This window comes from Rhinoderma darwinii, chromosome 4 (genome assembly GCF_050947455.1).
Source record: "Rhinoderma darwinii isolate aRhiDar2 chromosome 4, aRhiDar2.hap1, whole genome shotgun sequence".
NCBI classification, from domain to species: Eukaryota; Metazoa; Chordata; class Amphibia; order Anura; family Rhinodermatidae; genus Rhinoderma; species Rhinoderma darwinii.
In genome coordinates this window covers 19,521,810-19,543,480 of record NC_134690.1, presented here as the reverse complement: position 1 = coordinate 19,543,480, position 21,671 = coordinate 19,521,810, and the positions used below count along the sequence as shown (strand labels likewise).

At 47.3% G+C, this 21,671-nt stretch overlaps 1 protein-coding gene across 1 annotated transcript in view; it reads left to right on the top strand.

Moving 5' to 3' along the window:
- Positions 1–5,784: 5,784 nt before the first annotated feature.
- PAQR8 (progestin and adipoQ receptor family member 8) overlaps positions 5,785–21,671 on the top strand; it is a 68,974-nt gene continuing 53,087 nt past the window's right edge. The window contains exon 1 of the mRNA XM_075863810.1: positions 5,785–5,833. The gene's annotated coding sequence lies outside the window, so the exon portion shown is untranslated. The remainder of the gene's footprint in view (positions 5,834–21,671) is intronic.

Genomic DNA, 21,671 nt, shown 5'->3' with positions numbered 1-21,671 from the left:
GTGCGAGAGGCGGGACAAGGGGCGTTGCTGGCAAAAACAGACATTGAGGCGGCTTTTCGTTTGCTGCCTGTACATCCAGAAAGCCAACGGCTGTTGGGTTGCTTCTGGAACGGGGGGTTTTACGTCGACAGGTGTCTTCCAATGGGGTGTTCTCTTTCATGCGCATACTTTGAGGCGTTTAGTTGTTTAGTAGAATGGGTGACGAAGGGTGTAGCGGGGGAGGACTCGTTGATACACTATCTGGATGACTTTTTGTGTGTTGGCCCTGGCGGTTCTTCGGTGTGTGGTAACCTATTGTATTGCTTGCAGAAGGTTGCGTTGGATTTCGGGATTCCGTTGGCACCGGAAAAAACTGAGGGCCCAGTTTCCACCATCTGTTTTTTAGGGATCGCGATTGATTCAGTCGCTATGGAGTGCAGGCTGCCTGAGGATAAATTACGTCCATTGAGGCAGGAGGTGAGGCGGGCCTGCCGACTTAAAAAGATTACGTTGCGCGAACTCCAGTCGCTGCTGGGGAAGTTGAACTTTGCCTGTAGGATTATGCCAATGGGCAGGATTTTTAGTAGGCGCTTGGCGGCAGCGACGGCGGCTATCAGGGCTTCCCATCATTTTGTGAGGCTTGGTGGGGAACACAAGGCAGACCTGCAGGTATGGGATGAGTTCCTTGGGCAGTATAATGGTAGATCGTTGTGGATGTCCCCGGTGCAAGAAATGAGTGACGTGGAGTTGTTTACGGATGCGGCAGGGTCCGGGGGTTTTGGCGCATATGCGGGGGGTCAATGGTGTGCGGGGAGCTGGCCGGACAGCTGGGTGAGCAGTGGGCTGACACGAAATCTGGCCCTGCTCGAGCTGTTTCCCATCGTGGTTGCAGCGACCATTTGGGGGGACAGGCTCAGGGATAAAAAGGTTTGTTTTCATTGTGATAACATGGGAGTGGTGTTAGCAATTAACAACTTATCGGCATCATCTCCACCGGTGGTTCAGGTGCTGCGTCATCTAGTGTTGTTGTGCTTGTCGTTGAACGCATGGGTGGTGGCGGTGCATGTGCCAGGGGTGTCCAACTGTATTGCTGATGCTCTTTCTCGCTCACAGTGGGATCGCTTTCGTCAATTGGCACCGGGAGCGGATGCGTCCGGCTTGGCGTGCCCGGAACATCTCTGGGAGCTGGTTTCTGTCCCGTGGAAGGGTTGATTGAGCGGTCGCTGGCTAAGGCGACTTGGAACGCTTATTCGGCTTGTTGGCAGCAATGGGAGGAGTGGGTAAGAGTATTGGGCAACGTCTGTACGGAGCAAGACAGGTTGGTGGCATTGTTGTATTGGTTGGGTGATGCTTGGGAGGCGGGGTTTTCGCTGGCTAAGGTAAATCGTTTCGTGGCAGGTCTGGCGTTCGGTCTCAAATTACGGGGTTTCCATGATGTATCTAAGCATTTTCTAGTGAAGCAGGCGTTGAAAGGATTGCGGAGAGGCAGGGCGGAAGCGGATCAGAGGCGACCGGTGTCTTTTGCCCTCCTTGGTTCACTGGGCGCATCGCTGGGGGCGGTTTGCAAGTCACCTTATGAGGTAGAGTTGTTTAGGTTGGCTTTTTCCCTCGCGTTTTTTGGGGCGCTCCGAATAGGGGAGTTGGTCTCTCCTAGTAAGGCTAAGGCTGGGGGGTTGCGACAGGCGGATGTTGGTCTCTATCGGGATAGACTTGAGTTGTTGGTGCGGCGGTCTAAGACTGATCAGTTGGGTCGCGGTAAGCGGATAGTGTTGTTTGCTCTCCCTGGTTCAATGATGTGTCCGGTCGCTTGCATGGGTGCGTTCAGGCCGGTGGGAGGGGTGCCGGAGGCGCCATTGCTCCGTCATGAGAATGGCGCGTTTTTGTCTAAGTATCAATTTGATGCAATATTCAGAAAATGCTTGGCTGTGGTTGGGGTGGGGGACGGGTGCTACTCGTCTCACTCGTTCAGAATTGGCGTGGCTACGGAAGCTGGGCGTTGGGGATTGGATGATGACGGCGTGCGGCGCATTGGCCGCTGGGAGTCCAATAGGTTTAGGTCTTACGTGCGCCCTCATTTGTTATAATTTGTATGTTGTTTCTGATGATATTTGAGTTTCTTGGCCTTTCTTTCAGATCATCGCCCATGTTTGGTCTGGCTGTTAGGACATTCTTTTGTGCACTGGGGGGGCACTGCGGGCGGATGTGCGCCCTGATGGCCGCCAGCTTCGCATTCCGCGTCAGGATGCGGTGTTACATTGGTTGGGATTTCGAGGTATGTTATGGAGCCGGGTATTGGCCGAGTTTCAAACATATGCTCGCCTGGATAGAGTCCCGGAGGTTTTGGTGTTACATGTTGGGGGGAATGATCTAGGGGTACGCCCCTTTCGTGAGCTAGTGCGGGATATAAAGCATGATTTGCTGTGTTTGTGGGCGTCTCATCCGTCCTTGATGATTGTTTGGTCGGACATAGTTCCGAGGAAGGCTTGGCGCCTGGCACGGTCGGTGGAAAGGGTCAACAAGGCCCGCATTAAGGTGAATCGGGCGGTGTCACGATTTGTTGCTAAGAATGGGGGCATTTGTGTTCGTCACAGGGATCTGGAGTCCGGGGTTGGAAACTATTGGCGTAGTGATGGGGTGCATTTGACCGAGGTTGGAATTGATCTGTGGAGCTTGGCCTTAGCAGAAGGAATTGAGAGGGCGGTGGTGGTGTGGAGGAACTCACAGGCTTAAGGTAGTCAAGGCCTGTTTCGCTGTGGCGGGGGGAGTCCTTGAGGTTGGTCAGTACAAAATGGTGGGGGGGTCGCATCGGGGGTATGCGTCCCCCAAAACGGTAGATCATTTGAAGACTTCATAGGGTGTTACCCCTTTGAAGTGGTCTTCTGGTGGAAAGTATATCATTTGAAGACTTCATCGGGTGTTATCCCTTTGAAGTGGTCTTCTGGTGGTTGGAGCCATCTGCAGAGGTGAGCGGTGCCTCCGAGCTGGTTTACGGCTGGAGGTAAAGAGTTTTGTGGTGGTTTGCAGATGGCTAATTTAAAAGGAAAAAGATTTGGTTTTAAAATGGCTTCAAGGACTTCCCCTGCTCTGTTAAAGTATTAAAATATGTTTATGGTTAATTCTGATTCTGACCCATGTTGGGTCATGTGAATTGGAAGTGGAGTTATCCGAATGTTTCGGATTAAATTGCATTTAAATAATGTAAATAAATAAACGGCTGCTGTGGCCAATTTCATATCCAACCTCGGTTGTCACGTCTCGTTATTGGGAGATGGGCAGGAGAAAAGGGGAACAGGTTCATTAGGTAAAACATGGCATGACTCTACTTAGGCCAGTCAAGAAGAGGCTGGACGGCAGCACGGAGGGCTTAAGGGGAAGCCTCCATGACTGCCATAGGAGGGAAGAGAACCAATAAGGGAAGAGGTAGTTGGGGAGGGGAGGGGACGGGGGGAGTTGTCTGTTCTTCCCGCTGTTTTCGGCATTGAGCCGGAAGCAGCGGGAGGAACAACAGGTAGTTAGCTGAGCTCCCACCCTCCCGCCCTTTAAGTAGGGGTTGGCCTGGGGATCGGTGTGTTATGTTTTTGTTATTGATTTATGCTGTATAATTTCATAACTGGTGTTTCTCATTTTCTTTTGAGCAGGTTCGGATGTCATGGCAGCTGGCGGGGGGAGTCCTTGAGGTTGGTCAGTACAAAATGGTGGGGGGGTCGCATCGGGGGTATGCGTCCCCCAAAACGGTAGATCATTTGAAGACTTCATAGGGTGTTACCCCTTTGAAGTGGTCTTCTGGTGGAAAGTATATCATTTGAAGACTTCATCGGGTGTTATCCCTTTGAAGTGGTCTTCTGGTGGTTGGAGCCATCTGCAGAGGTGAGCGGTGCTTCCGAGCTGGTTTACGGCTGGAGGTAAAGAGTTTGGTGGTGGTTTGCAGATTGCTAATTTAAAAGGAAAAAGATTCGGTTTTAAAATGGCTTCAAGGACTTCCCCTGCTCTGTTAAAGTATTAAAATATGTTTATGGTTAATTCTGATTCTGACCCATGTTGGGTCATGTGAATTGGAAGTGGAGTTATCCGAATGTTTCGGATTAAATTGCATTTAAATAATGTAAATAAATAAACGGCTGCTGTGGCCAATTTCATATCCAACCTCGGTTGTCACGTCTCGTTATTGGGAGATGGGCAGGAGAAAAGGGGAACAGGTTCATTAGGTAAAACATGGCATGACTCTACTTAGGCCAGTCATGTGTACAGTGTATTGTTATATCTAGCAGTGTGAGAAAGTTGTGGATTGTGTTACACTGTACCTGGCTGTGATGTGATGTAGTATGGTAGTTGTGTACAGTGTATCGTTGTATCTAGCAGTGTGAGGAAGTTGTGGATTGTGTTACACTGTATCTGTCTGTGATGTAATGTAGTATGGTAGTTGTGTACAGTGTATCGTTGTATTTAGCAGTGTGAGGAACTTGTGGATTGTGTTACACTGTATCTGGCTGTGATGTAGTATGGTAGTTGTGTACAGTGTATCGTTGTATCTAGCAGTGTGAGGAACTTGTGGATTGTGTTAGTGTATCTGGCTGTGATGTAGTATGGTAGTTGTGTACAGTGTATCGTTGTATCTAGCAGTGTGAGGAACTTGTGGATTGTGTTACATTGTATCTGACTGCGGTGTGGTAGATGTGTACAGTGTATCGTTTTATCTAGCAGTGTGAGGAAGTTGTGGATTGCGTTACACTGTATCTGGCTGTGATGTGATGCAGTATGGTAGTTGTGTACAGTGTATCGTTGTATCTAGCAGTGTCAGGAAGATGTGGATTGTGTTACACTGTATCTAGCTGTGATGTGATGTAGTATGGTAGTTGTGTACAGTGTATCATTGTATCTAGCAGTGTGAGGAACTTGTGGATTGTGTTACACTGTATCTGGCTGTGATGTGATGTAGATGTGTACAGTGTATCGTTGTATCTAGCAGTGTGAGGAACTTGTGGATTGTGTTACACTGTATCTGGCTGTGATGTGATGTTGTGTACAGTGTATCGTTGTATCTAGCAGTATGAGGAACTTGTGGATTGTGTTACATTGTATCTGGCTGTGATGTGATATAGTATGGTAGTTGTGTACAGTGCATCGTTGTATCTGGCAGTGTGAGGAAGTTGTGGATTGTGTTACATTGTATCTGGCTGTGATGTGATGCAGTATGGTAGTTGTGTACAGTGTATCGTTGTATCTAGCAGTGTCAGGAAGATGTGGATTGTGTTACACTGTATCTAGCTGTGATGTGATGTAGTATGGTAGTTGTGTACAGTGTATCATTGTATCTAGCAGTGTGAGGAACTTGTGGATTGTGTGACACTGTATCTGGCTGTGATGTGATGTAGATGTGTACAGTGTATCGTTGTATCTAGCAGTGTGAGGAACTTGTGGATTGTGTTACACTGTATCTGGCTGTGATGTGATGTTGTGTACAGTGTATCGTTGTATCTAGCAGTATGAGGAACTTGTGGATTGTGTTACATTGTATCTGGCTGTGATGTGATATAGTATGGTAGTTGTGTACAGTGCATCGTTGTATCTGGCAGTGTGAGGAAGTTGTGGATTGTGTTACATTGTATCTGGCTGTGATGTGATATAGTATGGTAGTTGTGTACAGTGTATCGTTGTATCTAGCAGTGTGAGGAAGTTGTGGATTGTGTTACATTGTATCTGGCTGTGATGTGATCTTCCTCTTCCTCCTCCTCTCTCTCTTCTATTAAACACACCCTGTTTGTGATCTGGTTCTGGCTGAACATTCAGCCTCGCTGTTTATCCCAATCTGACAGCCCCAGGAGGCTCAGCCCGAACTCTGACGGTACTGCGGAAGGTATTGTACCCCTGTCTCACACGATATCCATGTCAATGTCATCCCCGGGCAGCTGATTGTTATTCTCCTCCATTTCCTTGATACTTCAGTTACATCTGACCCAGGCAGCATCTGCTTCTAGACACTTGTTGTGTTCACTTCATTCATACCAGTATTGTATGTTTGATATAGTATGTGCTCAGTGCTACTGCAGAACATCTTTGCTCACTAATTGGCTGATCAGCTTTTGTGGATCAAGGAGCACAATTTTTTTTCAAGATGTTCTGCGGCAGCTGTAATGCAGCATTTCCAATGTGAGCTCTAATAGTACTTTTATACAATTCTCTGTGATGTTTTTTGGAAATTCCACGCAAAACTAAAAGTTTCGTTTTCAAAGAAATCTGTTTAGCTCTTTATCTGAAAACTCGGGTCCTCAATGGCTATGATTGTATGGGGGTGGCGGTTTGCTTTTGGCCAACTGTTTACTTTTTCTTCAGTAGGAGTGTGGGAAATAAGTTGTCAAAGTCCTTTATGCTTCCTGCATCAAAAGACCCAGGCTATGCAGGGAGCTGGACCTTGCAGAATCAGTAATTTCTTATATAGAGGGGGGGGGGGGACTGCTAACCCATTCCTATGCTATTATTGCAGGGAAGGAGGAGAGTAGGCTAAAAGACTCAGATAGATTATAGCCGACCAATCACAGCACCCACAAAATACTGAAAACCTTCTAGAATGGGAAAGAAAATCAAATTTCATCAAAAAATTAAGACACACTAAACCGAGTGTCTATCTCATCGCCATTTGATTGAATGAAAGCTATATATATATATATATATATATATATATATATATGAGTGACTTTAATAAGGTGTCAGATATACGATACAGTTCTTTTAGGGTTAATCTTCTGTAGATCTGTCTTGCCTTGCATTTGGGATTTCGCAAGTTTCATTATTTTCCTACAGATAGAGGGGTAATGATCGTAACCTGATATGTGGACGTTTATAATGTTGATAAATGTAAAATAATGCATATAGGACGCGGTAATAGTATTAGTACATATACATTAAATGAAACAAAACTGGGAATAATGGAACAAGAGAAGAACCTGGGTATTCTGGTTACAAGTAAGCTGAGCAGCAGAACTCAATGTCAGGCAGCAGCTGCAAAAGCACATAGGATTTTATGGTGTATGAAAAGACAGATAAAAACCTGTGATCCCAGTGTAATATTACCCCTCTATAAAGGCCTTGTAAGTCCACAGCTTTAATATGGAATTCAGTTTTGGCCTCCACATTGAAAAAAACAAACTAGGAAAGCTGGAGATGGAGAGGGTTCGCAGGCGGGCGACTAGATTATTAAATGGGATGGAAGGGTTTGTTTTATAATGACGGACTAGAAAAATTGGGCTTGTTTAGCTTGGAAAAAAGATGCCTTAGAGGTGATCTTATTAACGTGTATAAAAATATGTGTGGTCAATACAGAGAACTAGAACATGACTTATTCATTCCAAGGACAGTACAAAGTCCCCGGGGACATTCATCACATGTGAAAGAAAGGTGTTTCAGACATCAATGTAGCAAAGGGTTCTTTACAGTTAGAGCAGTTAAAGGGGTTATCCGGTTTCAGCAAATTATTATTACTTTTTGTATAATTTAAAGTTATACAATTTTCCAATATACTTTGTGTATTAATCCTCATGGTTCTCAATACCTCTGCTTGTTGTTATTCAGTAGGAACATTCATTGTTTACTTCCAGTGGATATAATTCTGTCCATTATCATGTAATGGACACACAGGTGCACGGTTCGTTACAGTATGTGTATCAGAGCTGTGTCTTCTAATGAGCCGGCATTTGTGTGTCCATCATATGACCCTTTAACGATCCCAGCACCTGTGTGTCCAGCATATGACCATGTAATGATCCCAGCACCTGAGCACCTGTGTGTCCATCACATGACCATGTAACAATCCCAGCACCTGTGTGTTCATCACATAACTATGTAATGATCTCAGCACCTGTGTGTCCATCACATGACTATGTAATGATCCCAGCACCCGTGTGTCCATCACATGACCATGTAACGATCCCAGCACCTGTGTGTCCATCACATGACCATGTAACGATCCCAGCAACTGTGTGTCCATCACATGACCATGTAACGATCCCAGCACCTTTGTGTCCATCACATGACCATGTAACAATCCCAGCACCTGTGTGTCCATTACATGACCATGTAATGATCCCAGCACCCGTGTGTCCATCACATGACTATGTAATGATCCCAGTGTCAGGTCCGCATTTCACACCGAATAACCACCTCTGTAAATTGAAAGCTGAAGGCATGCCTGGAAAGAAGTACACCACACAGACAAATGTCGGTAGACATCTTTCCCTCTGTCAGCCAGGAGGAAGACTGCAAAAACTTTATTCAGAACAAAGAAACACAGAAAAAGAAAGACACATGCCTCCTCTCCAGAGATGTGGGAGTGCCCAAGCCCCCACCTGTTTCTCAGCTGTAACTTCTCAGACTCACTCTTCTTGCATTCCAGGGGGTGGTGTCTTCCATAGGTGTGTCCGATATGAACAAAGAACTTATTATATATCAGTATATTACACAAAGAACTGAAATGTATATACATATGTGTGAGGATAATATTTTTCAAACAATATACATAGTAATGATCCCTGACACCAGCACCTGTGTGCCCATCACATGACGATGTAACGAGCCCAGCACCTGTGTGTCCATCACATGACCATGTAATGATCCCAGCACCTGTGTCCATCACATTATCATGTACAATCCCAACACCTGTGTGTCCATCACATGACCATGTAACGATCCCAGCATCTATGTGTCCATCACATGACCATGTAACGATCCCAGCACCTGTGTGTCCATCACATGACCATTTAACGATCCCAGCACCTGTGTCCATCACATGACCATGGAAATAATTGTATCCACTGGAAGTAAACAGTGAATGCTCCTACAGAAGAGGCTGGACGCAGCTGCAGGCTTAAGGGAAGCCGACATGACCGTCCTGGTAGGGAAAGGGTTAATGTTACGAGGTCAGGGAAAGTTGAAGGAGCTGAAGGAGGGACGGGGAGGAGTTAAGGGGGGCGGGGGGGCCGTTACTGCGCTTCCCGCTGTTTCTCGGCATTGAGCCGGAAGCAGCGGGAGGAGTAACACACATTAAGCAAAGCTCCCCGTTGCCCGGTGTTTTAGTAATGGCAGAGGCCCTGATTTTAGAGCGGCTGCGCGCCGCTGCTGTGCACCACGGTCCCGGATGGCTGGAGGAGACCGTGGCTGCATTAACGCGGATCCCGGACGCCGTTTCGCCACGTCGGGCACGCCGTTCGGGGTCTGTTGTAAGGGACAGGCTCCCCTCCCCCGGCCCCCCTACGAGCATGGCTATGGCGGCGGGGGGGGAGTCGGCAACAACCGCTCCTGCGCTGGGCAGGCAGAGAGCGGTGGCAGGGGTGACGGCGATGCAGGCTGTGTCGACCCGTCCCTCTCGGCGGTCCCGACCTCCAGAGCGCCTGAGTCCGGAGGTAGTCCCGCGGACACGGCGTCGCAGAGGGAGCCCGATCCCGGACGCTGCAGGCCAGGCAGCTGGGAGGACCGCCCCTTCCCAGGCCCTGCGTCCTGGCAGGAATCCCAGGCCGCGACGGGGTCCGGCGGTAAGCAGGGAGTCGCAGGCTGGGCTCCCTGTCACCCCTCCCCCATCAGATGGAAGATGTCGAGAGCAAGGTACGGCCGCCCCGCATGGTGATGTTCCGGCCAGGGGGCAGGCTTCGTCAGGATCGTCTAGACGGACGACTAGATCTGCAGCGACGTCGAGGCAACAGGTCCGGTCGGAAGTCTGGGTCCCGGCGGTCGGGCGGCAGGTTGCCGGCCCATCGGTCAGCGCGTCCTCATCCCCTTTCCGAAGAGGTCGTTGGGAGGGACAGTCGTCGGCGAGAGAAGAACTGGAGGAAGGTGAACTGGACGTCTATCGTCGAGGTCAGGATGGTCCGGCTGACGGGAACACAGCGCCTGTGCAGCCCGGTGAGTGTATAACTCCATTATTGTCTTATCCAGCGATTTTTATGTCGGGTGTCGGCGGGGGGGCTGCTAGCATAGCATCGGGGGCCGGTAGTGGCGCGGGCGGACGCGACGGAGCGGGTTTGGCAGATTTAGTGGGTTGCTTACGGGAGCTGGTGGGGCGCCTGGATAGGGCCGCGGCGCCGGTAGTAACGGAAGTGTCCCCTGCGGTAGTTTGGGAAGGCCCCAGGGAAGTGGGATCGTTGCAGGCGCGTCCTGTGGTGGCGGTTAGAGAGGCGGTCGCGGTGTCGGTGCAGACTGAGGCACAGAAGGACGGCGATCGAGTGCGCATGGACGATCGTGCTCGGGGGGAGGTGTATGTTTGTTTTGAGGGTCCGTTGGGGGCGCATTTAAAGCAGGAGGTGCGTGATCGGATCTGGAAAGATGAATATGTTGAAATTTTTTCTCTCTTGCCGCTGGCTAAATTCAATTTGGATAAGAGCAAGCGGGATGAGAGTAAAAAGGACGAGGAGGAACGGCGGCGGTATAGGCTTATCCCGCAGACGTTCGTTAATTGGTCGCAGGCGTTCGCCATATTGGCTAGTGTGATAGGGGAAAAGGCGCCGGAAAATTGTTCGGCGTTATTTTGTTATTTTGATGCTATTGGGGAGGCTCATAGGGCGTATGGGGGTCAGGCGTGGCTGCGATATGATGAGCAATTCCGTCAGCGGAAGGCGGTTCGGCCGGCGATTCGGTGGGACCAGAAGGATATTGCTCTCTGGTTACGGGTTACGGCTCCGGTTAGGCAGCCCTTTCCCGGGAGCGGTGGCCAGGGAGGCCAGACTAGTCAGAGTGGACCAAGCGGCGGGGGAAAGGCGGGGTTTTGCTGGCAATTCAATGAAGGCCAGTGCAAGTTTGGGGCCACGTGCAAGTTCAAGCACGTGTGCTCCGAGTGTAATGGTGCATCACACGGGGCGGCAAAATGTCTGCGGAAAAAGAGGTCCGGGAACCAGCACGGGGCTGGTCAAGGGGGTGTCGCCGGTGAGGGTGGAAAGGATGGCCCCTTATCTAAATGAGTATCCGGATAGGGCGGCAGCTAAGTTGCTTTATGAAGGGTTTAGTGTTGGTTTTGTTATTCCTCCGCCTCCTTATGAGGTTCCGGTTACGCGGAGAAATTTAAAATCGGCTTACTTGCATGCGGAAGTCGTGTCGGAAAAGTTGTTAAAAGAAGTTTCGTTGGGGCGCATGTCGGGGCCATTTGTGGAGTCGCCGGTGAAGGATTTAGTTGTGTCCCCTTTGGGTATTGTCCCTAAACGCGAGCCCGGAAAGTTTCGTTTGATTCAACATTTATCGTATCCCAAAGGTTCGTCGGTAAATGACGGGATTGATCACGAGTTGTGTTCCGTAGTTTATACCTCATTCGATAAGGCGGTGGGGTTAGTGCGGGCTGCGGGTCCGGGGGCGCTGCTAGCAAAAACCGACATCGAGGCGGCGTTCAGGTTGTTGCCGGTCCATCCAGAAAGCCAACGGCTGTTGGGTTGTTTTTGGAATGGGGCCTTTTACGTGGATCGGTGCCTTCCGATGGGGTGTTCTCTTTCTTGTGCATACTTCGAGGCGTTTAGTAGCTTCGTGGAGTGGGTAACGAGGGGAGTATCCGGGGTCGATTCGTTGATCCATTACTTAGATGATTTTTTGTGCGTTGGCCCGGGGGGTTCGCCGGTTTGCGGTAACTTGCTTCATGCCCTGCAGAAGGTGGCGAGGGATTTTGGGATCCCTTTGGCGCCGAAAAAAACGGAGGGCCCGGTAGCGACGATTTCTTTCTTGGGAATCGAAATTGACTCGGTGGCAATGGAGTGTCGGCTCCCGGCGGATAAGTTGGGTGCTTTGAGGCTGGAGGTGCGACGGGCTTGTAGAAGGAAGAAAATGTCGCTGAGGGAGCTTCAGTCGCTGCTGGGGAAGTTGAATTTCGCCTGCCGGATTATGCCGATGGGGAGGGTGTTTGGTAGAAGGTTGGCGGCGGCAACGGCGGGAGTGCGGGCGCCGCATCATTTTGTGAGGCTCAAGGAGGAGCACCGAGCTGATCTTCAGGTTTGGGATGACTTCTTGGGCCAGTACAATGGTCGCTCGCTATGGATGGCCCCAGCGCAGGATACGAGTGATCTGAATATTTTCACGGATGCGGCTGGGGCGGGTGGCTTTGGAGCTTACGGGGGAGGTCCGTGGTGCGCAGGTCAATGGCCGGCTAGCTGGGTGTCCAGTGGATTGACGCGGAATCTGGCCCTGCTCGATCTGTTTCCCATCGTGGTGGCGGCTACCATTTGGGGGGACAGGCTCAGGGATAAGAAGGTCCGTTTTTACTGCGACAACATGGGGGTGGTGCTTGCCATTAATAACATCACGGCGTCCTCTCCTCCGGTAGTTCAATTGTTGCGACATTTAGTGTTGGTGTGTTTGTCGCTGAACGCGTGGGTGGTGGCGGTGCATGTCCCGGGTGTACGGAATTGTGTTGCTGATGCTCTTTCTCGCTCGCAGTGGGACCGGTTTCGGCAATTGGCCCCGGGAGCGGAACGTCTCGGTTTGGCGTGTCCGGATCATCTATGGGATCTGGTATCGGTCCCGTAGAGCAGCTGTTACAAAGGTCTTTGGCGCGCACGACGTGGAGGGCTTATGCTGCTTGTTGGAGGCAGTGGGAGGAGTGGGTAAGAGAGTTGGGTGATGTCAATACGGATAGAGACAGGTTGGTGGCACTTTTGTATTGGTTAGGGGATGCCTGGGAGGGGGGGTTTTCAGTAGCGAAGGTGAACCGGTTTATATCCGCGGTGGCGTTTGGGCTTAAGTTGCGGGGCTTGCGGGATGTATCGAAGGAATTTCTGGTATCGCAGGCTTTGAAGGGGTTGCGCAGAGGTAGGGTGGAGGCGGATAGTAGAAGGCCGGTGTCGTTTGCTTTGCTGGGCTTGTTGGGCGGTTCATTGGCATCGGTATGTCGTTCTTCAGATGAAATGGATTTGTTTCGGTTGGCTTTCTCGTTGGCGTTCTTCGGAGCATTTAGAGTAGGTGAGTTGGTGTCGCCAAGTACTAAACAGGCAGGGGGGCTGAGATCTGGGGAGGTGAGCCTTTTTGCAGATCGGTTGGAGGTATGGTTGCGTAGATCAATAACTGACCAATTAGGGAAGGGAAAACTGATAGTTTTGTTCGCTCTCCCGGGGTCGGTCATGTGCCCAGTAGAGTGCATGCGGGGTTTTACAAAAAACAGGGGGTCTCCAGATTTGCCTTTGTTACGTCATGTGGACGGGTCGTTCTTGTCCAGGTTTCAGTTTGGAGCTGTTTTTAAAAAATGTTTGACGGCGGTTGGGGTTGCGGCAGGCTCATATTCATCTCATTCCTTCCGGATTGGCGCAGCAACGGAAGCAGGGCGCTGGGGGTTGGATGATGAGGGGGTGAGGCGTATTGGTCGTTGGGAGTCTAAAAGGTTTAAGTCCTATGTCCGCCCCCATATGTTGTAATTTTGTTGTTTATGCTTGCAAATGTTATATGGTGGTGCCTAACTGTGTTTTCCGTTTCAGATTCGCCTCCTTGTCTGGTGTGGTTGATGGGTCATTCGTACGTGCACTGGGGGGCTTTGAGGGCGGACGTCCGCCCGGATGGTCGCCAGTTGCGCATTCCGCGACAGGATGCGGTTGTGCATTGGCTGGGGTTTAGAGGTATGTCGTGGAACAGGGTGTTGGCGGAATTCCAGACATATGTGCGGCTTGATAGGGTTCCGGAGGTTTTAGTGTTGCACGTGGGTGGGAATGACTTAGGAGTCCGCCCTTTTCGTGAGTTGGTGCGGGATATCAAACATGATTTGTTGTGTTTGTGGGTATCTTATCCCAAGTTGGTGGTAGTGTGGTCGGACATAGTCCCAAGGAAGCATTGGCGGTTAGCTAGATCGGTGGAGAGAGTCAATAAGGCTCGGATAAAAGTTAACCGGGCGGTGTCCCGTTTTGTGGCAAAGAACGGGGGCATTTGCGTGAGGCATAGGGATTTGGAGTCAGGATTGGGGAATTTCTGGAGGAGTGACGGGGTTCATCTGACCGAGGTTGGCATTGATATTTGGAGCTTGGCTATAGCAGAAGGCATAGAAAGGGCGGTGGTGGTGTGGAGGAACTCACAGGCTTAAGGTGGTCAAGGCCTGTTTCGCGGTGGCGGGGGGAGTCCTTGAGGCCAGTCAGTACAAAATGGTGGGGGGGTCGCATCGGGGGTATGCGTCCCCCAAAAAAGGTACATGGTTGAAGACTTCATCGGGTGTTATCCCTTTGAAGTGGTCTTCTGGTAGAAGGTATGTCACTTGAAGGCTTCATCGGGTGTTATCCCTTTGAAGTGGACTTCTAGTGGTCGGTATATCACTTGAGGGCTTCATCGGGTGTTATCCCCTTGAAGTGGACTTCTAGTGGTTGGAGCCATCTGCAGAGGTGAACGGTGCTTCCGAGCTGGTTTACGGCTGGAGGTAATTAGTGGTTTGCAGATGGCTAATTCGGTGTGTTCTTGAAAGGAACATCTGAAGGGGCTTCAAGGACTTCCTCTGCTCGGGTTAATGTTAACGTTTAATTGTTATTTATGATTCTGACCCATGTTGGGTCATGTGAATTATTAGGAGGAATTCTCTGGTGGATTCCTAACTAGTTATCCGAATGTTTCGGATTTAAATTGTCTTTATAAAACTGTGAAATTAATAAACGGCTGCTGTGGCCATTTCACATCCAACCTCGGTGTCATGTGTCGTTACTAAATGGGGGTGGGGGATAGTATGGTTTAAGGTTAACACACGACTCTACCTAGGCAGGTCAAGAAGAGGCTGGACGCAGCTGCAGGCTTAAGGGAAGCCGACATGACCGTCCTGGTAGGGAAAGGGTTAATGTTACGAGGTCAGGGAAAGTTGAAGGAGCTGAAGGAGGGACGGGGAGGAGTTAAGGGGGGCGGGGGGGCCGTTACTGCGCTTCCCGCTGTTTCTCGGCATTGAGCCGGAAGCAGCGGGAGGAGTAACACACATTAAGCAAAGCTCCCACCCTCCCACCCTTGTTTTGTTACTCCTTAGGTCTTATGTACGTCTGTCTATGAGCGTTTTGTTTTATTTTGTGTGCTTATTTAACATGTTTTTCTTTTTTCCGGAGTAGGTTCTGTTGTCATGGCAGCTGGCGGGGGGAGTCCTTGAGGCCAGTCAGTACAAAATGGTGGGGGGGTCGCATCGGGGGTATGCGTCCCCCAAAAAAGGTACATGGTTGAAGACTTCATCGGGTGTTATCCCTTTGAAGTGGTCTTCTGGTAGAAGGTATGTCACTTGAAGGCTTCATCGGGTGTTATCCCTTTGAAGTGGACTTCTAGTGGTCGGTATATCACTTGAGGGCTTCATCGGGTGTTATCCCCTTGAAGTGGACTTCTAGTGGTTGGAGCCATCTGCAGAGGTGAACGGTGCTTCCGAGCTGGTTTACGGCTGGAGGTAATTAGTGGTTTGCAGATGGCTAATTCGGTGTGTTCTTGAAAGGAACATCTGAAGGGGCTTCAAGGACTTCCTCTGCTCGGGTTAATGTTAACGTTTAATTGTTATTTATGATTCTGACCCATGTTGGGTCATGTGAATTATTAGGAGGAATTCTCTGGTGGATTCCTAACTAGTTATCCGAATGTTTCGGATTTAAATTGTTTTTATAAAACTGTGAAATTAATAAACGGCTGCTGTGGCCATTTCACATCCAACCTCGGTGTCATGTGTCGTTACTAAATGGGGGTGGGGGATAGTATGGTTTAAGGTTAACACACGACTCTACCTAGGCAGGTCATGAACAGCAACAAGCAGAGATCTTGGGGCCTTTCCAGACGGAATGGGAATGGGCTTAAAGAGGCTCTGTCACCAGATTCTGAAACCCCTATCTCCTATTGCATGTGATCGGCGCTGCAATGTAGATAACAGTAACGTTGTTTTTTTTAAAAAAAACGTTCATTTTTGGCCAAGTTATGACCATTTTTTATATATGCAAATGAGGTTTGAAATGGACAACTGGGCGTTATTTTTTAGTTATGTCCAACTGGGCATGTATTGTGTTTTAACTGGGCGTGTTTACGCGTATGACGCTGACCAATCAGTGACCAGTCAGCATCATACACTCATCTCCATTGATTTAAAAAGCAGCGATGTGCAGCCACATACACAAGTGTCCTGATAATGAATACACATGAAATCCAGCCTGGACGTCATGTGTATTCAGAATCCTGACACTTCTGACTCTTTTCTGTGAGATTTGCAGCAAGGGAAACGAAATCTCGTTTACCTCCGTAATCTCGCGAGATTTTGTTTCCCTTGCTAGAAATCTCAAAGAAAAGAGTCAAAAGTGTCAGGTTTCTGAATACACATGACGTCCAGGCTGCAGGTCATGTGTATTCATTATCAGGACACTGCAGTAACGTTAATCTCTGTTTATGTGGCTGCACATCGCTGCTGTGTAAATCAATGGAGATGAGTGTGTGATGCTGACTGGTCACTGATTGGTCAGCGTCATACACGTAAACACGCCCAGTTAAAAACACAATACACGCCCAGTTGGACATAACGAAAAAAAAACGCCCAGTTGTCCATTTCAAACCTCATTTGCATATATATAAAATAGCTCATAACTTGGCCAAAAATGAACGTTTTAAAAAAAAAACACGTTACTGTTATCTACATTGCAGCGCCGATCACATGCAATAGGGGATAGGGGTTTGAGAATCTGGTGACAGAGCCTCCTTAAAATGTCCCACAATTTGGGCTTTAAATATTGGGAGTTATGACTGTATGTGGATGTAGATGACCTCTTGCTGCCGATGATGGCTCTGTCCACTTATGTCTGCTGCACCCAAACTTCACGTCCGTCTACTAGCTTGGATGTCAAATTATCAGGCTCAGAGCAGATAAAGGGCTTGTTCCGGTTTCAGCAAATTATTATTACTTTTTGTATAATTTAAAGTTATACAATGTTCCAATATACTTTCTGTATTAATTCCTCACAGTTTTCAAGATCTCTGCTTGTTGTTATTCAGTGGGAACCTCCATTGTTAACTTACAGTGGATAGAAATCTTTCCTGGTCATGTGATGGACACACAGGGGTGGGGCTCGTTACAAGACACAGCTCTGATTACTGTACTGTAACGAGTCCTGCACCTGTGTGATGATAAATTTAGGTGGAGAACCACTTTAACAAACACCTCAAATCTCCAGCACTGCATTTTGGGGCCTAGTGAGTGGGATGCTGAACATTTCTCCAACAAGTGAAGGTTCCTGCCTATACATACAGTAATTTACAAAACTCAGGGATGGCTGGGTGACAGGCAACATGGGAGCTGTAATGGTGACTATATTGGTAGACATTCAGCTTTCTTAGTTGTGTTTGGCTAAAATAGTTATATTCAGCAACTTGACAGAAAAGTAAGGCTCAAGGATGAAATGCTCTATATGAATATGTTAAAATGGATCTGTCACCTCTCCTGACAGGTCTGTTTTAGAATTGACTTGTATTGCCCATAAAATAACAATTCTGGAGCATCTTTTCTTAGAACTCTGTGTTGTGCCGTTCCTCTGTCTCTCCTCCAACAAATGTATGAATAAATGGACAACTGGGTGTTACCCTTTCCCTTGTCAGAGGGGCGTGACCCAGCCGAGTCTGAGACTGTGAGCACTGATTGGACAATGTCAGGCTGTGTATGGACACACCCCCAGCTGGTAACACCCAGTTGTCAAATTATTCATAAATTTGTAGGAGGAATAACAGAGGAATGGTGCAATGCAGAGTATTAAGAAAATATGCTCCAGAAATGTGATTTTATGTTAAATAGAAACAGGGAGAGAACCTCCAGCTCACCGGTCTGCGTCTCCAACAGCGTCCATCGGATCCCCGCGACGGCCCGCGGTATGAAACAATAATGTAGAGGAAGAGTGATCCAGCGCTGATGTTGGTTTAAAAGGGAAGTGAGAGTCCCATGTTTATTAGAAAAAAAATTTGAGTAAAAATGGAACGGGAGACGCAGTCCCAAAGTGCAAGTAGTCAGGGTATATGCCCAAGCCTACGCGTTTCGAACGCGATCTGCGTTCTTAACCATGATTAAGAACGCAGATCGCGTTCGAAACGCGTAGGCTTGGGCATATACCCTGACTACTTGCACTTTGGGACTGCGTCTCCCGTTCCATTTTTACTCAAATTTTTTTTCTAATAAACATGGGACTCTCACTTCCCTTTTAAACCAACATCAGCGCTGGATCACTCTTCCTCTACATTTATGTTAAATACAAGTATTCAGTCAAATTAACATATCAGCACATCTGACGGCTCCTTTTTAACCTTTGACCATCATTTTGCAGTTTAGTTATAATTCACAAGTGGCCCAGTGCAGACAGCTGCATTTGCCAGATCGGCAGTCCGGCCCTAATCCACAAAAAAGGTTGAGTCACTGCGTTTATACATTACATTACATATCCAGTACGGATCCTGAGTATTATACTCCAGAACTGCGCTCACTATGTAAATTTTTTTACAGGCGTTTCTGTTTTTTTCTTTTTCTAATACATTACATTACTCATCCTGGACTGATCCTGACTTACATCCTGTATTATACTCCAGAGCTGCACTCACTATTCTGCTGGTGGAGTCACTGTGTACATACATTACATTACTTATTCTGTACTGATCCTGAGTTACATCCTGTATTATACTCCAGAGCTGCACTCACTATTCTGCTGGTGGAGTCACTGTGTACATACATTACTTATCCTGTACTGATCCTGAGTTACATCCTGTATTATACTCCAGAGCTGCACTCACTATTCTGCTGGTGGAGTCACTGTGTACATACATTACATTACTTATCCTGTACTTATGCGGAGTTACATCCTGTATTATACTCCAGAGCTGCACTCACTATTCTGCTGCTGGAGTCACTGTGTACATACATTACATTACTTATCCTGTACTGATCCTGAGTTACATCCTGTATTATACTCCAGAGCTGCACTCACTATTCTGCTGGTGGAGTCACTGTGTACATACATTACATTACTTATCCTGTACTGATCCCGACAGAGCTGCACACACTATTCTGCTGGTGGAGTCACTATGAACATACATTACATTACTTATCCTGTACTGATCCTGAGTTACATCCTGTATTATACTCCAGAGCTGTACTCACTATTCTGCTGGTGCAGTCACTGTGTACATACATCACATTACTTATCCTGTACTGATCCTGAGTTACATCCTGTGTTATACTCCAGAGCTGCACTCACTATTCTGCTGGTGGAGTCACTGTGTACATACATCACATTACTTATCTTGTACTGATCCTGAGTTACAACCTGTATTATATTTCAGAGCTGCACTCACTATTCTGCTGGTGGAGTCACTGTGTACATACATTACATTACTTATCCTATACTTATCCTGAGTTACATCCTGTATTATACTCCAGAGCTGCACTCACCATTCTGCTGGTGGAGTCACTGTGTACATACATTACATTACTTATCCTGTACTGATCCTGAGTTACATCCTGTATTATACTCCAGAGCTGCACTCACTATTCTGCTGGTGGAGTCACTGTGTACATACATTACATTACTTATCCTGTACTGATCCGGAGTTACATCCTGTATTATACTCCAGAGCTGCACTCACTATTCTGCTGGTGGAGTCACTGTGTACATACATTACATTACTTATCCTGTACTGATCCTGAGTTACATCCTGTATTATACTCCAGAGCTGCACTCACCATTCTGCTGTTGGAGTTACTGGGAACTTTAGAGATGAGCAAATTTCCTGAAAATTCTATCAAATCGTCCGTCAGATTTGAATCAAACCAAATAAATAAGTCGCAAATCACAAATGCCCCGATTATCCTGAATAGTTGAGTATGACACTCTGAGGTCTTCTAGGACTGGATCCAAGCCCTTTTAAGCTCTTTAACGTTTATCAGCACAGGATTAATATTATTGATGAAGACTTGAGAATGATATAATGAAGACTGATGGTTCACAATTTAAAGTAAGAATTGTATAGCTGCAGCAGCACTTAATCACAGCAATGGCTGCCTGTCCTGCCTAACTAATACACTGACACTGACTGACTTCTATCTTTCTCTAAACTCTTTCTCTCTATCAAATAATTGCAAATCTAACTCTCTGTTCTCTACTCCTCACTATTAAAAAACACACTCACTGACACTAATCCACTATCTATCTGTGTTATTTGTCTTACTATCTCTCACTCTCTGTCTGACGTCTTCTCTCTCCTATCTGTAGCCCCACAAAGCAGCAGCATTTTCTGGTTGGGCTGTTTATAGTGGCTATGACTCATATGACTGCCATCCACTGAGTCACAAGTGACACACCTATACCTCTCATGATCGGCTGTGCTAAACAGAGGGCTGCCTGCAAGGCATTATGGGGAAGCTCGGTCATGTGATCCTTTTTATTTGTCTTCTTGTCTTCTTCTGATCTGTAAAATGGCGGCCGCTATTTTTAGCAATTCATGCAGAATGAATCCAAAAAGTTTCTAATTCGGAATTTCGTAAAGAATTTGTGCAGATTCAATTCACTCATCTCTAGTAAACTTACATTACTTATCCTGTACTCATTCTGAGTAACAGCTTGTATTATACTCCAGAGCTGCACTCACTATTCTGCTGTTATAGTCACTGTGTACATACATTACATTACTTATCCTGTACTTATCCTGAGTTACATCCTGTATTATACTCCAGATCTGTACTCACTATTCTACTGGTGGGGTCACTGTGTACATACATTGCATTGCTTATCCTGCACTGATCCTGAGTTACATCTTGTATTATACTCCAGAGCTGCACTCACTATTTTTCTGGTGTATTGACCTTGTACATACATTACATTACTTATCCTGTATTATACTCCAGAGCTGCACTCACTATTTTTCTGGTGTATTCACCTTGTACATACATTACATTATTTATCCTGTACTGATCCTGAGTTACAACCTGTATCATACTCCAGAGCTGCACTCACTATTCTGCTGGTGAATCACTGTGTACATACATTACATTACTTATCTTGTGCTGATCCTGAGCTAAGTCCTGTATTATACTCCAGAGCTGCACTCACCATTCTGCTGGTGGAGTCACTGTGTACATACATTACATTACTTATCCTGTACTGATCCTGAGTTACATCCTGTATTATACTCCAGAGCTGCACTCACTATTCTGCTGGTGGAGTCACTGTGTACATACATTACATTACTTATCCTGTACTGATCCGGAGTTACATCCTGTATTATACTCCAGAGCTGCACTCACTATTCTGCTGGTGGAGTCACTGTGTACATACATTACATTACTTATCCTGTACTGATCCTGAGTTACATCCTGTATTATACTCCAGAGCTGCACTCACCATTCTGCTGTTGGAGTTACTGGGAACTTTAGAGATGAGCAAATTTCCTGAAAATTCTATCAAATCGTCCGTCAGATTTGAATCAAACCAAATAAATAAGTCGCAAATCACAAATGCCCCGATTATCCTGAATAGTTGAGTATGACACTCTGAGGTCTTCTAGGACTGGATCCAAGCCCTTTTAAGCTCTTTAACGTTTATCAGCACAGGATTAATATTATTGATGAAGACTTGAGAATGATATAATGAAGACTGATGGTTCACAATTTAAAGTAAGAATTGTATAGCTGCAGCAGCACTTAATCACAGCAATGGCTGCCTGTCCTGCCTAACTAATACACTGACACTGACTGACTTCTATCTTTCTCTAAACTCTTTCTCTCTATCAAATAA